We start from the raw sequence: 15,000 nt of genomic DNA, 5'->3' as shown, positions 1-15,000 counted from the left end.
CAATCAGGAGATAACAGATGGTATATACTTACTGGAAAATTGCGTGTGACATGAAGCAGCAGATGGGGAATGCAAATACCGACATTATGTGAAGAAAATACTGGCAAACTTACTTTTTACCTAACTCACACACACACACACACACACACACACACACACACACACACACACACACACATTAGAGAGAGAGAGAGAGAGAGAGAGAGAGAGAGAGAGAGAGAGAGAGAGAGAGAGAGAGAGAGAGAGAGAGAGAGAGAGAGAGAGAGAGAATCCTTCACGCATCTAAAATATTGAATTCATGGTGATAAATGTATATATGTAAAGGGCTAAGGTTAATTATTACTGGTTGAATTGTATGACACAGGTAAGGGAGTCATTATTTTTAGGCAATTATATATATATATATATATATATATATATATATATATATATATATATATATATATATATATATATATATATATATATATATATATATATATATATATATATATATATATATATATATATATATATATATATATATATATATATATATATATATATATATATATATATATATATATTTGCATCCCATAGTTATTTTGTCATTTATATTGTTTAAAATATCACCACGATTCAAGAGAAGCTAGTAGTTTTACATGTGACTTGTTTTCTCCTCTCGGCTTCAGGGTTAAGTCACACATCCATTGGGCCTGTTTTCAGAAACGCTTCGTTCTCTCACCACGACTATTTCCAAGGCCATAGGGATGACTGGCCGGGTTCTCAAGAGTGTTTCTCCCGTTAATATTGTAGAAATCATTTTAATCTGTCAGCTAGAGCCTTTTGTAAGTAGTGGAAGTGGAGTGAAGAAGTGTTTCAGAATATGGTCCCTGATCCCGTACCGGTCCAGCGCCTATTAACAACAAAACACGGGTGGTTGTGTGGAATGAATGACTGTCTGACTGATGGAGGGGGACGGTTAGCTGGGTGGGACGGTTGACTGTCTGGCTGATGGGTTGGAACCGTTTCCTGTACGTGTGGCTCGCTTGACTTTAGGTTATCAGTATCTTTCCCCTTCTTCCTCCCACGGTTACTTCTTATTTTCTTTCTCACTCCATCCAGTGCGGAACTCCCTATCTTGTTCTGTGCTGGAAAGAGAAGATTGGAGTGAAAGTGAAGAAATTTGACGTCACACAATATTTTCATTACAGAATATGATAATCCGTAGAAAAATATATTGTTATGTCACCGTTAAAACAACAGCAACAACAACAACAACAAAAACAACAGGAAAACAAATAAAAACAACAATAACAACGAGGTCACATGACGCCGGCTAGGATTACGAGAGAGAAAGCGTTACCTCTCCCACCAAAAAACTGCTGTGAGCTATAAATAGGGAATAACTCGAAACCTTTAGGCCGCGAGCCGAGCAAAGTACGAGTACCACAGAGCCACCCCCAGCCCTCTTGAAACATACGTACGGACCTCTCTGTGCACAGTGACCGCAATAACAAGTATGGGAGGAGACAACACGCCATACCTTCCTGTCTGTCACCCGCACGCCACCACCATCACCACTACTAGCCCTTACACAACAGCCATCCATTTACTCACCAGATCAGGGTTGCCGTTTGTTATATGACAGATGGATATGAACAAATCAGGTGTATAATTGACGTGAATGAAAGCTGAAGATTGAGGTGAGCAAATGAGTTTGATTATGGAAAGATGAGAGGGGTGGCTAGTGGTGGGGATGGGTGTAGGATGGATTACTGGGAATTATTGGGATGGATATGATTATACTCGTATTGAATCTGGTGTTCCTCCGCCCATCCGCTCAGTAGTAACTGACGCCCAGCTTGCTGAGCAGAGAGGAAAAATCGTCGTGATAATTTTTGTGTCCCAGGAAAGATCAGGGGCAATAGTAACAGGCGTCCTGCCTACTAAGCAGAAAGAAGTAGTAGGTGTGATAGTTCAGGTATTCTTTGTTGGTGATGAATACAGGCTCAACGAAATAGGTTCGAATTCCAGGAATAATTGTGACTGATTACCGGTCGACTATTACAGAGAAAAGTCGTTGTAATAACTTGTTTGTAGGTAAATTAAAGCAGAGAGTGGTGACGAGCAGTGAGGAGCGACAAGCTGCCAGAGGCAGGCTCTGCACCTTCACTTAATTTTGCAGCTGGTCGGTAAATGTTCACTCGGACGAGGATTACCGAGGCACTTACATTTCTCTCTCTCTCTTTCTCTCTCTCTCTCTCTCTCTCTCTCTCTCTCTCTCTTTTAATATAAGACGATGACTCCGCAGCAAGATTTAATCCGAAGATTAGCACGTAGGTTTAGGTTGCACCAGTGTTTCTCAGATACTTGTACTGAGTACCTCATCAGACTTTGAATGAGCTGCGGCGTACCCATTGTTCACCTGCCCACCGTTGCACCACTGTGGCTGTCATCGTGGAGTAATGACCTCATGCTACGAGGTGCTCACCCTGCTTGTTCGTTGTGCAGACAGGAAACTCGCGGTTGAATAAAATGATGTGTTATTAGAATGGGAAACACCATTCTCTGCCAGCAAGCCCATAAATTACTTTGGCGACTGCAGTGTCTTCTGATTTATGAGCCAGTCAGTGTAACAGCGCCCTCTGTCAACAACCTTTCGAACTAGTTAGGCGATATCATTGTTTCTGGAGGCGGGTTTCCGAATGTTAAGGAGCGAAGCAGCTCCAGTATACTTCTGAACCAACAATGACATGACGCTTGAATATGATCATCGAGGCAGCTCGTGTATATTAACACCCACCTCACCTGGTTTCCTTGAATCATTACTGATACAAGCATCTTCCAATGACTTAGCAATACACATCGCCGTGACAGTGTTCTGAAAATCCTTTCGAGATCCCCTGAGGACATGTGTCAAACTGATAATCTCTGGGCTACTTGTTTGTTGTATGACCCTCTTCATCTCTGGAAGCAAAGTCAGATAGTAAAAGTAATGCATACCGAAGTAAAGATGTAAGTAAACTGAACAATATAAGTATTCCATAACACAAATACTTTATCATGCAAGATGAAAAGTTAAGGAGCATGTTATGAGCACCACCACCACCAGCACGGCCCTTAGTGCGAATAGCGGTATCTACACGTGCCGCACGTACACCTGTTCACATGTGGTTGATTGATTGATTGACAGATTGATTGAATGATTGATTGGTTGACCGATTGAATTAAATGCACCGCAACAACTTGACCACATATCGCCGTGCGCACGTAGAGGACTTATAGTCGTGCACTCCATGGCACTACATACACTTATACATTGCTGCAACAGGGTAGGCTGCGATACACACCTTTCTTAAGCAGTGCAGTGCAACGTACAGTGGTGTAGCAACGATACAGTGATGCAACAACGGTGCAGTGTTGAACCAACGGTGCAGTGATGCCAACCTTTGTTTAGCAGTAAACGTTTGCCTTTATGGCGTCGCTATTCGCACATTGCACACTTGCCCACACACGACAATTTCTGGGTCAATTAACCTATTTCACATCTGTGTATCGTTAAGAGAAAATAGTTGAAAGACCAGTGAACTGCTCATACTCGTAGATGCGCTCGGTTAGGTATATATGGGGTACATGTGTGTGTGTGTGTGTGTGTGTGTGTGTGTGTGTGTTTGAATGTATGTGTACGTATGTGGATGTATTTTGCTTCACAATAACATTCACTTGTGTGTCTGTCTGTTAGAAAGGTTTGTGTGTGTGTGTGTGTGTGTGTGTGTGTGTGTGTGTGCATGAATACATACATGCTTGCATGGACATATATATGTGTATCTTACAGTCTACCTACATGCCTGTGTGTTGGATGTGCATATTTATCTATTCCTCTTCGTGTGTCTGCGTGTCTGGCTGGCTGTGGGTCTGGACTGGGTGGCCTGGCTGCAGGGAAATGAAAGTGAGCTATGGAGAAAGCATGTCTTGGAGGGCAAGTCTTCAACAGTGCATTCCTGTGTATGGTATAAACATTACTTCCGCCATGCAAGTTGATACCAGAGAAAGAAGTGTTTTTCACGTCTTTAAATGTCCCAGATTTAGCTCTTCCTTTCCTACATATTCTTTATTTGTGGTGTCTTCAACAGTGCATTTCTGTTTGGTTCGCAATACGCTACTTCCGTTATGGAAGTTAACAGCAGCAGCAAAGAAAGAAGTGTTTTCATTTCTTTATGTGTGACAAATGTCGCTTCTCATTATACAGTATTCCTCCTTATATATCAACATCTTTAGATACCACAAATGGAGTTCCTTCTTACTTATGGCATGTACAAACAAGACAAAGGATATACAAACGGTACAGTACATCTTGACAGTCACGCTATAAGTCGAGGTAGCAGGCATAGTAGCACAACACACAACTAGATATCTTGATTATCATAGGTGAAGATATGCTTTATTTTTCTTGTTCCTTCAGGGAACACCTATGTGTGGCCTCCAGGCGGCCTCTCTTCCTGGGGCTTCTGACCCAACTAATGCCTTCAGCAGTCTTACAAAGCTCGCTCAAGCGTTGGTCGGTTTCTGGCTCACTTTCTTTTCTCAATCAGTATGACGTCTCTCGCTCTCTCTCTCTCTCTCTCTCTCTCTCTCTCTCTCTCTCTCTCTCTCTCTCTCTCTCTTCCCATTACTTATACTTTTTCCTTGTTTTATCTCTCCTTTCTACTCCCTCCTCTCCACTCCTCACTCCCGCCTCGCCAGCTCGTGACAGCTGCTCGCCGCCCACTGCTGATAGGGCCGGCGTGGCACAATGGAGGGTTAACTCGAGGGGAGACTTCAAAATTTTGCATCCTGCGGATGCCTTGTTTTTATTTGGTATCATTATTTAGTACTTCAAACAATTATTTTGTCCACTGTTCAAGAGGAAGGAAAGTTTTAGTTCTGGTCACGGAGTCAAGTTTGTGTGTAGTTTTCTGTGTACCCCCACAGCATCGTGTATTTTTGTTTTGTTCAATGTTCAAGAAGAACGTCTTTTGTTTTGGTTGTCTGGAGTGGGGATCGAAATTAGTCTACCAGTTTTATCCGACGTAAGATGTAGTTTGAGACTTGCTTTGTAAAGGACACAAGGATGTGGATAATTTTGTTTTGGTTGCTGGGCACGAGGCGCTCTGCCTGTCGTATCATATCATGTACGAGTATGTATGTATGTATGTATGTATGTATGTATATGTGCGTATGTATGTATGCTGATAGATAGGTAGCATACACTGTGGTTGTGTGTCTCCCTGGATGTTACGTGTTGTTTCTCTCTTATTTACGTGTAGTTTTAACTCATAACCGAAAAAAAAACTTTTAATAGTTTCCGAGGTGTATTTGAAATCATAAATTGCCTTCAGAATCGCCATATAATCACCAGGCTTTTTTTTTTTATTAAGTAAATACTGAAATTTTCATTTTGATCTTGCTGTTCTTTTTTTTTTTTGTGGTAGAAACGAAGCGATCGAATACGTTTAATCATATATATATATATATATATATATATATATATATATATATATATATATATATATATATATATATATATATATATATATATATATATATATATATATATAAAGAGAGAGAGAGAGAGAGAGAGAGAGAGAGAGAGAGAGAGAGAGAGAGAGAGAGAGAGAGAGAATGAGAATTAGTAAGCAAAATAGGTATTTTTGATCATTACTTCTGTAAAAGTCTACATTTTAGATAAGTCTGCCCCTGTTTGAGTTTTCACCATGTGCAGCTTGGCGTGTCACTTGCATAATGCTGACCAATAACTTTCGAACACGTTTCATCGCAAGGACGAGGAACTTAAAATATACTTTATTCTTAGCAGTGATATTTTAAGCGGGAGGCGCACAGGCAAGGCAAGGTGTTAGACAGCTGGGCGGTCATTAGGAGTTTCACGCACGCCAGCACCGCCACAAGTGTGTTTCACAAGTGTCTCGGAATCTGTACTTAAACGGTCTTCCTGACACTTGTGACTATTACCGATCGAGGTCAGATAAATGTGACGAAGCGATGAAATCTTTACTTTGTAGATGCATATCCTTTCCACTTAACTGACCTGATCGTTATAAATCTTTTCTTTCCTAAACACTTTAGTGGACAAATATCAGATATGTGCGACTTGAAGAGGTGGAATCCAAATCGTACAGATGCATCAGTATATTCTCCTTCCCCCATCCATTGACCTGAGCCGTATGCTCCTTTCATTTACTTAAAGTTTACCCAGAAGCTCTTGCGCGTTTCTTCCTCGCACAGTTATGTCTAGGCTGCTTCTCTTGTTCTTTCAAGTAGGAAGCAGCGGTTACTTACCTTTCGCCTCGGATCTACCGCGTAGCTCACGTCCTAGCCAATGGTGACACTTTATTCCTACCGGCAGCAGGTGGTGAGCAGACGGAAGTAGTGTGCGGGGGTCGGGGTATGAGACGGCACATAATCCTCGAAAGCTGTGTTGCTGACTGACATTTACACCATCATATTTTTTTCTTTCACATTTTTATCTGAAGGAATTCCGTGACGCATAGAATTCCTGTACACGATTAAAAACAGCAATTGTCGAACAGGAATACAATAAGAGGAAGTAACTCCTCCCCTCAGCTTTCTACCGCGGCACGACACTACACACTGACATCTCTACACTCAGCCTGTTGTCACGGCCACACTCCTGGGGACAGAGTGCCTTCACCCCTAACCTGAACACGAGCAGCAGAAGGCGTTGTTGAAGGCGGCACGTGTCCCCTTCGCCCCTTGCCGCTACCTCGCCACTGTGCAACTGGCTGTGGCGACGACCAACCTGCCGGGAGGGTGAAACCACGGGCGCCGAGGGAGGGTGAGGAGGGGAGTGACGCCAACCGAGGTGTGGGAGGAGGGGGCACGGGAGGGGACCGCCGCGTGAGAAGAGTGTAACACCATTAGACTAACAGGATTTTGGGAAGCCCTTGGCGACCATGGTGTGGTTCGAGTGACTTCGCTTCGTAGGACTGACTGGAGAAAGGGCGTCTCCTCTTCAACACGTCCCAAGTTCACCCGACCTTCGGCGCTATCACGGTAATCTACTACTTCCTCTGCAGCCGTACCGAAGAGCTCACTGAATCCTGCCGTCTGACCTCTTGCCTGTTTCCTTCCTGTTGCCTCAAAACCTTTTTGACACCGTCGCGGTTTGCAGCAAGCAACGACAACCTTTCGCAACGGGCTTCTCTCCGCTTTGTCGTTCGGGGAAGGTTTTGTCACTTGGATGTGCCATTGCGTTAAAAGATTTTTTTACGTTTTTTCCCATTCACAAACCAAAATTTGTGTTGACAAGATATATAAAAGAAACAGCATTGTGTGAAGTGCTGGCATGCTATTTATCCTTGTTCGGCTGTGACTTGTGGCTCGCGTGAGCGCTGTGCATCTCACACACACACACACACACACACACACAGACACACACTCTATGACCCCGGCTCCCAGCACCTGGCCTGCCACACGTCCCTACACCTCTTCCTCTGTTCTCCTTCTCTCTCTCCCACACCTCCTCCCTATCGCAGATCTGTCACTCCTGTACCTCTTCCTCACACGCTGCTCCTCCCTCCCTCAGCCAGTCATCCCAACGGCAGCTCCTCACTTCTGTACTGACACTCGCGCACCTCTTCATATTGTACTTTGCCTCTATCACAGCAACAGCTCCTCTCCGCCATAGAGATGTCACCACTCCACCTCCTCACACTCCATACTCCTTCATCTCACAGCTTCTCGCCATCGTTGCACTGTCACCTTCGGTCTTAAACAATACGCAAATTAAATGATATACACTTACGTGGAAACGATGGAATCTTCGCCGCTGGATAGGTGCACATGATAAGCTGAAGTTCTTAATGAAGGAGACACGTGACAGACGATAATGACTCGGAAAAGTATGATTATGGGAATGAGAAAATTACAGAAATATGTAAAACTCGCGCTTAAGTGAAATTTCCAGTGTAGAATAAAATAAATAAATAAATAATGGCAACTTCGCTAGACGAGTCTCATGACCTGATCCTTTCCCCACCTCTCTCTCTCTCTCTCTCTCTCTCTCTCTCTCTCTCTCTCTCTCTCTCTCTCTCTCTCTCTCTCTCTCCAGGTCACCTTGATATAATAAAAAAAAAAAAAAAAATATATATATATATATATATATATATATATATATATATATATATATATATATATATATATATATATATATATATATCACAAAAATAATAGATTTTAGAGAGAGAGAGAGAGAGAGAGAGAGAGAGAGAGAGAGAGAGAGAGAGAGAGAGAGAGAGAGAGAGGGAGAGAGAGAGAGAGACTTGTATGACATGTTTATCATATTACATGCAGCCTCCTGAATGAGAGGAGTAACTAATTGTTTTTATCGTCGTCGTCGTCATCGTCGTTGTTGTTGTTGTTGTTGTTGCTGTTAATATTATTATTAGTAGTAGTAGTAGCAGTACCAGTACCAGTAGTAGTAGCAGCAGCAGTAGTAGTAGTAGTAGTAGTAGTAGTAGTAGTAGTAGTAGTAGTTGTTGTTGTTGTTGTTGTTGTTGTCGTTGTAGTAATAGTAGTAGTGTTATTATTATTATTACTATTATTTATTATTATCATTATTATTATTTATCTATTTATTATTTTTTTAGTTGTGAAGCAGAATGGAAGAAAAAAGCACAAAAAATTGGAAAAGGCCGCTCACTTGCCGCTGCCAAAAACTTGGGAAAGAAAGAGACTTCTGATGATAGACATATCTAGTTCCAGATGTCTCTTCATATTCCTGTTTTAAAGCACTTCAGGCAGGAAAAAGACAAAAGAACAGAAACAGGCAAAGTCTTCTAGCGAAAGCGATGAAAACTGAAGATATTGGTTAACTCTCGTGTTAGTAAGGTGGACAGAATAAGAGTAAGAATGAACAAAAAGAAGTCTTGTGCAGCAAGGCAGTGGGACTGGTGGAAGCATGCTTTTTTTTTTTTTCAATGAATAGGGGGTATATTGTTACTTGCTAGACAGCTGGTATCATATGGCGCTATTGTTAAACATGTTGCGTGGTAACGGTGATGAACTAGGGGGTTTAGACTCGAGGGTGCCTCTCTGGCATAAGCAACTGCCGCTCGGGTGGATGGCGTACAGTACTGTTACTAAATCAAAAAGAGGAGTAACCGTGAAAATAATCACAGATGATAATCAGATACAACACTGCTGTGATCAGGGAGAAATTAAAAACAGTTAATTAACGGAGGGAAGTTGAATAGATGACCACTCCCTGTTTACTGAAGCTTTATGAGTGGAACATTAATCAACATAAACGAGGGTAAACAGACCATAAAAGGAAAAGGTCCCTCTATTGAGTTAGCAACTGGGAAGAGATAAAATATTGGCGAAGACGGCACAAAACACCTAATTTTACGAAATCTATCTTATCAAGAGATATGACGTGAATAAGAACTTCAGATAAGGATAGTTCAAATATATTGCAGAAGAGAGGAATAGTTTAGTGTCAGTAAAAGACAGAATAGTTGTTTGAAATACTGCATCCAATAATTAGATGAAGGAATTGAGTTTTTGATGCACTGGACAATACAAGTTTCTTTTTATGTAAGAGAGGCACTGGCCAAGGGCTACAAAAAGAGAGAGAGAGAGAGAGAGAGAGAGAGAGAGAGAGAGAGAGAGAGAGAGAGAGAGAGAGAGAGAGAGAGAGAGAGAGAGAGAGAGAGAGAGAGAAAAACATTGAGAGTGCCAGTCCTAGAAGAAAGGTCAAAAGCATCACCCAAAAGAAATGATCAAAGTTAGGTGCTTTGTGGCCTCTCCGCACGATCTGGTTAATTCCTGTTGACCTTGACGTATAACAAATGATGTTAAGAAATGCAGGGTAGAGTCATTAAAATAGAAGTGTTGTTGGGCAAGAGGTTGTTGTTGTTGTTGTTGTTGTTGTTGTTGTTGTTGTTGTTACTGCTGCTGCTGCTATTGCTGTTGTCATCGTTTTATCATTGTCTTCCTCACCACCATTGTATCAGTCATAACAATATATAATTATTATTATATAAATTCATCATTCATGTATTTCATCCAAAGTGCCCACGTGGCCAGCCTCACCTATTTTCTAACCTTTCCTCCTTCCTACCGCCCTCTCAAGGGAATACCACACCTCCCCTACATCCATGCCAGTCCTTAGGGAAAACACCTACATAACTTCCTTCCTTTGTTGGTAGCGTGGAGATCGTGGGTAGTGGTTGGATTATGGTTGATGGTGCGAGTAAAGAAACACAAGGTTTGATAAGATTTCTTGACTTGATGATGGACAGAGATGTACACGCGTGATACCTCCTCCTATCTTTATTCTCTCTCTCTCTGAAGACTGACTCTCTCTGATCTGAACTCTCTGATGGACTGACGAACTTACGTGCTCTCTCTGTGCAACTGGCTCTATTTATGTGAAAGAAGCGGATCAGGACGATGATGAAGAAATGACCAATGAGCTGTCTCTAAATGGGGCGAAGGGACCAATGACCAGATCAATGACCAGGGAGGACGAAAGGAAGGTAATGCAGGTGTTTTCCTGAAGGACTGGCAGGAATATAGGGAAGGTGTGGTATTCCCTTGAGAGGGCGATAGGAAGGAGGAAAAGTTAAAAATAAGTGTGGCTGGCTACGTGGGCACGTGGGATGAAATATATGAATGATGAATATATATAATAATAATTGTTATGACTGATATACCATAAGTCACGCCCGTTATTGCCAGACTGTTTACGGTTACACACGTCTTTCTGCAATGGGACAAAGTCCTTCTGCTGAAAGTCTCTCTCCACTTCAAACTCTTCAGAAGGTACGTTCATAGCCGAATTAAACGTTCCCCTCCACTCTCTCTCTCTCTCTCTCTCTCTCTCTCTCTCTCTCTCTCTCTCTCTCTCTCTCTCTCTCTCTCTCTCTCTCTCTCTCTCTCTCTCTATATATATATATATATATATCTATCTATCAGTCTATCTATCTATCTATCTATCTATCTATCTATTTCCTCTCTGATTCTTCTCTGTTTGCATACTTATTTTGATATTTCCAGTTATTTGTCTGTGGAGAGGACCAGAAATGTCCACTGCTCTTCTGATTCTGACCTAAAAAGTTTAGACACCCTACTTCAATTTTTTCTACATTAGATTTTGAAACATTAGCGGCTTTAGATCTGGATGCTGCATCTCTGTGTTCAGGATCCTAACTTGCTCTTCCGAATTTTCTATCATCTGGCTTCAACTTCAGTCATTCTCAAACTAAATTTATATGTGCTGTGTACCTCTCACCTAACTCCTGTAACTGTAAAAAAAAATTCTTTGACTATTCAACTTCCAAAGTCGAGAACATCTTGACTCTCTTCCCTTTCGTGGAGATATCCATCCTTGGGGATTTCAATGTTCATCACCAGCTTTGGCTTTCCTCTCTCTTCACTGACCAGCCTGACAAACTTTGTTGTCCTCCACGGCCTAGAACACCTAGTGCGGCACCCTCTTGTATCCCTGACCGTCTATTCTATGAGACACGCTCAACATTCTTAACATTTTCCTAACGTCTAATTCTTCCGCTTAATTCTGTCATCTTCTCTGTTGGATTCTTTCCATCGCAACCTCATTTCTGTTATCTTGTCCTATCGCTCCTATTCCTCCTCAGGATCCTCCAAAGTAGAGATACTTCTGGTGTTTTGCCTCTGCTGATTTGGGGGGCCTGAGGAAGTATTATTCTTATTTTCCATTGAATGACTACTACCTCCGTGTCAGAGACCCGTCTCTGTGTGCTGAATGCATAACGAAGGTGACTGTGTCTGGCATGGAACCGTATTTTCATCACTATTTCTCTCATCATAAACCTTCCAAACTTGGTCTAACTTATATTGTTCTCACCTGAGAGACAGACGGCCCACAAGCAATACTATCAGGAACAATACTGACTATCAAGAACCGGTTCCTAATAGTCACATGCGTACAGTTTCTTTTACTATATTAGTAACATTTTCTACTAGGGTGGGAAGGAATTTTAGTACCTGTCTGCATTGTTGAATTCTGAATTGTGGCATTAACCCTCAGTAGGCTAATGGACCTGATAGTGTCCCTCCTATATGTTATCCGAAACTGTGCCTCCATGTTTGCACCTTGTCTAGTCAAACTCTTCCATCTCTGTCTGTCAACATCTATCTTTCCTTAATGCTGGAAGTTTGCCTACATTCAGCCTGTTCCTTAAAAGGGTGACCGTTCTAACCTCAAACTATCGTTATACCTTTTTTAATTTCCTGCCTCTCTAAAGAGTTTGAATCTATTCTCAGCAAAAAGATTCTTAAACATCTATTATTTCATAACCTTTATATCTGATAGCCACTACGGGATCTGTTGAGTCCACTCTACTGGTGATCTTCTGGCTTTCCTTACTGAGTCTTGGTCTTTTAGGGATTTTGGTGAAACTTTCACTGTTGCCAAGGCTTAGACATATCAAAAGCCCTTGATAGACTCTGGCACAAAGCTTTGATTTCCAAACTACCTTCTTACGGCTTCTATCCTTCTCTCTGTAACTTCATCCCAAGGTTCCTTCCTGACTCTTCTATTGCTGCTGTGGTAGACGGTCATTGTTCTCCTAAATCCATTAACAGTGGTGCTCCTCAGGGTTCTGTCTTGTCACCCACTCGCTTCCTATTATTCATCAATGACTTTCTTGGCCAAACTTCTTGCCCTGTCCACTTCTACGGTGATGATACCGTCCTGCACTTTTCCACGTCTTTTCTTAGACGTCCAGCCCTTCAGGAATTAAACAACCAAGCAGAGAACCCATAGAATGCCTAATTTCTGATCTTTCTAAAATTTTCAAAATTAGGGCAGAGCAAACATGATCTTGTTCAATGCCTCAAAACCCAATTCCTTCATCTATCAACTCGACACAGCCTTCAAAATCCTCTTTTCTTCCGTGCGATTCAACTGTTCCCCCCTCTTTTACGCTGAAGATCCTCTGTCTGTCATTTATTAAAAATCTAAACTGAAACTTCACAGCTCGTATCTCGTCAAAAACAGCTTCTACGAAGTTGGGCGTTCTGAGTTGTTTCCAACAGTTTTTCTCATCCCTCCGGCTGCTAACTCTATACAGGGACCTTATCCGCCTATGTATGGAGAAAGATCTTGGTATAGAGTGTTTCACATATACTTGTGTAAGAGGTTCCACTCATACTGCTCCCTTGAATAAGGTAGCATCCAAAGCATTTCGTCATATCAATTCCTCTCTGTTAAATTAAAATCTTCCTCCTCTTTTTCTTCACCGCAGGGTTGCATCTCTCAATATCTTTTTATGGCTACTTTCACACTAACTGCTCCTCTGATCTAGCCAACTGCATACCTGCCCTCCCGCGTTCTCGCTGCACAGGGCTTTCTGCTGTCTTTCACCTCTATTCTGTCCATCTCCCTAATGCAAGAGTTAACCAGTATTCTCAGTCTTTCATCTCTTTTACTAGTAAACTCTCTAACACCCTGCCTGCTTTTGTATGTCCTACAACCTTTGATCTGAGCTGTCTTAAGAGGGAAGTTTCAAGACACTTCTTGAGTTATGGATAACCCTTCTGACTACACTCTATAGCACCTTCAGAGAGTATTGCATTTTTCAGCCCTTTTTCCAGAACCTTTTTTTACATAAAAGAGATAAGAACTCCACACTTCTTTTATACACAATGCCCACACACACACCCATTCATTCCCCCCCCCTTCTCTCTCTCTCTCTCTCTCTCAGAGAATGTCGTCTTAAATTTATTTAATATTTCAACATTCCCTTTTTGTGTGTGTGTGTGTGTGTTGTGAAATGCCCATCGAATTTTGTGTCACAGAACCAAATAGAGAGAACCCGCAGCACTCCACCGTCTCATTGTGTGTCACCAGCCAGGCGGCACACTGGTGGATTGGTGGTGGTGTGAGAGATCGTGGTGTGTGCCTTATATACGTATCTGTTGATCCTTGAAGCAATCACCGTCCTCTTGCGAAAACAGATTCTTCCATATTTCACCACACCACACTCACTGTTAGTCTTCATTGTTTCTTTTTCAAAAACTGGGAATGAGAACCTGGAAATGGGAAGTCCTGAAAATGATTGCTACTTCTGCCACTACTCCTGTTACTACTACTACTACTACTACTACTACTACTACTACTACTACTACTACTACTACTACTACTACTGCTGCTGCTGCTGCTGCTGCTGCTGCTGCTGCTGCTGCTGCTGCTGCTATTACTGCTGCAATCGTCTGGGCAGTCAGGAAATGTGGCACCTACCTGAAAGGACTCCCTCACTTCGATCTAGTGCTCGACCACCGCCCGCTGATACCTCTCCTCAATAGCAAGTTGTTGGGAGAAATAGAGAACCTGCGGCTGCAGCGCATGAGGGAGAAGCTTGCTCAGTATTCTTTCACAGCAAGCTGGCAAAAGGGATCGACACACTGTGTGCCCGACGCCCTCTCACGTGCTCCAGTACAGGACCCAGTGGAGGAAGAGGATGCTGCTACTTCTGGTGACCTCGACCCTCTCCACTCAGCGGTCATCTCAGCGTTATCTGCCACCAATGAGGACGGCGTCCGCTTAGCACCACTCCAGGATCAGACTGTGGAAATGGTACGTGCCGCAGCAGCAAGAGACGGGGAGTACTGCTTGCTCAAGAACGTCATCATCGAGGGCTTCCCTGATCATTGCCACGACCTCGATCACCGCTTGCGTACGTACTGGCCGGTGCGCAGTCTGCTGGCCGTAGACGACGACCTGGTGGTTTACGGGCCGAGGCTTCTTATTCCTCACAGCCTCCGCCGAGAAACACTAGAGCGACTCCATGACAGTCATCAGGGGATGGAGCGCACCAAGCGACGGGCCCGACAAACGGTGTACTGGCCTGGTATGGACAGAGACGTTGAGAACGTCGTTTCTGGATGCTCACTATGCCGTCCACTCCTACCAAGCCAAGCCAACGAACCTCTCTGGCAGGACACGGACACACC

General features: G+C 42.7%; 2 protein-coding genes across 2 annotated transcripts in view; one reads left to right on the top strand and one right to left on the bottom strand.

Moving 5' to 3' along the window:
• The window catches only part of LOC135111528 (ras-like GTP-binding protein RHO), a 48,941-nt gene extending 42,097 nt beyond the window's left edge, over positions 1 to 6,844 (bottom strand). Inside the window, exon 1 of the mRNA XM_064024933.1 lies at positions 6,699 to 6,844. The gene's annotated coding sequence lies outside the window, so the exon portion shown is untranslated. The remainder of the gene's footprint in view (positions 1 to 6,698) is intronic.
• LOC135111518 (F-actin-capping protein subunit alpha-like) overlaps positions 1 to 15,000 on the top strand; it is a 67,280-nt gene that overhangs the window by 23,267 nt on the left and 29,013 nt on the right. The window lies entirely within an intron of this gene.

Source organism: Scylla paramamosain, chromosome 2 (genome assembly GCF_035594125.1).
Source record: "Scylla paramamosain isolate STU-SP2022 chromosome 2, ASM3559412v1, whole genome shotgun sequence".
Taxonomy (NCBI): domain Eukaryota; kingdom Metazoa; phylum Arthropoda; class Malacostraca; order Decapoda; family Portunidae; genus Scylla; species Scylla paramamosain.
Note: the sequence above shows the minus strand (reverse complement) of the source record. Positions and strands in the feature narration are given on the sequence as shown.